Source organism: Austrofundulus limnaeus, unplaced genomic scaffold (assembly GCF_001266775.1).
Source record: "Austrofundulus limnaeus strain Quisiro unplaced genomic scaffold, Austrofundulus_limnaeus-1.0 Scaffold713, whole genome shotgun sequence".
Taxonomy (NCBI): domain Eukaryota; kingdom Metazoa; phylum Chordata; class Actinopteri; order Cyprinodontiformes; family Rivulidae; genus Austrofundulus; species Austrofundulus limnaeus.
In genome coordinates this window covers 66021-68199 of record NW_013953115.1, presented here as the reverse complement: position 1 = coordinate 68199, position 2179 = coordinate 66021, and positions in this window count along the sequence as shown.

Sequence of the window (2179 nt, the reverse complement as noted above, 5' to 3'; positions counted from 1 at the left end):
GACAAAGGGCAGCCTTGGCGGAGTCCAACTCTCACCGGAAACGAGCCCGACTTACTGCCGGCAATGCGGACCAGACTCTGACACTGGTCATGCAAGGACCTGACAGCCCGTATCAAGTGGCCCGGTACCCCATAGTCCCAGAGAACCCCCCACAAGGCCCCCCTTGGGACACGGTCGAACGCCTTCTCCAAGTCCACAAAACACATGTAGACCGGTTGGGCGAACTCCCATGCACCCTCCAGGRCCCTGCTGAGGGTGTAGAGCTTGTCCAGTGTTCCACGACCAGGACGAAAACCACACTGCTCTTCCTGAATCCGAGGTTCGACTATCCGACAGACCCTCCTCTCCAGGACCCCTGAATAGACCTTACCAGGGAGACTTAAGAGTGTGGCCCCCCTGTAATTGGAGCACTCCCTCCGGTCCCCCTTTTTAAACAGGGGGACCACCACCCCAGTCTGCCAATCCAGGGGGACTGCCCCCGATGTCCATGCGATATTGCAGAGTCGCATAAGCCAACACAACCCTACAACATCCAGAGCCTTGAGGAACTCCGTGTGATCTCATCCACCCCCGGGGCCCTGCCACCGAGGAGGTTTTTGACCACCTCAGTGACCTCGTCCCCAAAGATTGGAGACTCCAACCCAAAGTCCACAGGCTCAGCTTCCTCAACAGAAGGCATGTTGGTGGGATTGAGGAGGTCTTCGAAGTTTTCGGCCCACCGGACCACAACGTCACGAGTTGAGGTCAGCAGCACACCATCCCCACTATAAACAGTGTTGGTGCTGCACTGCTTCCCCCTCCTGAGACTTTTTTTCCCACTAGTGCCACTTAGTGTAGTGTCGGTACGGTTCGGTACGGTTCCAAGCCATTTCCATTAGGCCAGATCCATTGAACCGGCACCTTTTTTTAGTACCTACTTCATTGTGGTTCCAACCGGCCCCAGCTGACACCAAAATGCGACGTCAGAACACTGTTCGTCACTGATTGGCTAAATTTTTGCAAATGTCTAAAATTAAAAAAGTTATTCATCAAATGTGTTTCCATCTCTCATTTTGCCCATTAATTTTTTTTTTCAAATTACCTAAAAACCACCTCCGCCAACTGCCCAAAACACACCCATTGGAACCGGACTGGAACATCAGTGGAAAACCAACCGGTCCAACCCGTTCTGACACTGACCATACCGACACCACACTAAGTGGCACTTGTGGAAAAGGGGCTTTGTTCTCCTGGTGTTTAGTCAACTTGTGGCTCCTCCCCAACCTCTCCCCCATCTCACTCAATCTAATCTTTTTCCTTGAAGAACAACCTGAAGCTGCACAGAATAAACAGTTCAATAACAATTTTCTGAACAATAGCTGAACTATGGGGGTTTATCTTTTTGGGGACTGGATTCTTCGGACTCATTCAGATATTCACAGATGTGCATACAACATTCATGGCTTCAGATACACGCCCTCTAAACTCTCTCCTCTGGCTAATAAATGTGCTCTAGCTCTGAAGAGTTTTTTTTTAATAACACCATAGTGTATCATATTTCGTTGATATAATCTGTTTTGTTTTTTTCCCTTATCTTCCCTTTTGTGGTATTTTTGTTTTTCTTTTTTAAAGATAGCACAACTCCTGCTGGTTGCCACATGACCTGTTCACCTGTTCCCCCATGATTTTGTCAGGTGTGTTGTCTTGAATGGGTGTTCTTAACTGTAATTTCATTGTGCTCCGTGCAATGACAATAAAGGCATCATCAAATCAAATCAAAATACTGAGACATCTCATGCTTCTCCTGCTCCACATTTCTGCTCAACTGTAAATTTATTTTATTAAACATCTGTTACTTCGTTGACTTGTTTTTAATTGTACGAATTTTAATTGCAATAACATCAAAAAGATTTATTTTTAAATGATTTATGTTCAGGCTAACTCTCGCATTATGGTGAGCATTTAAATTTGTTAATAAACCAGCAGGCACAACAGGTAATGCCAAAAGTACTGCATGCAAACGCAAAAGAAAATATTTATACATGGGCTTTGTACTTCCTCCTTCTTGATGAAAGCTGTTGTTTTAAGAGAACCAGGAAGTTCCTGAACTTCTAAACCTATCAATATCCATTCATTTCTTTTTTTTTTTTTAACTTTAGGCCTACTTTTTACCGTATTTTTTTTTTTTTTTTTTTTTTTT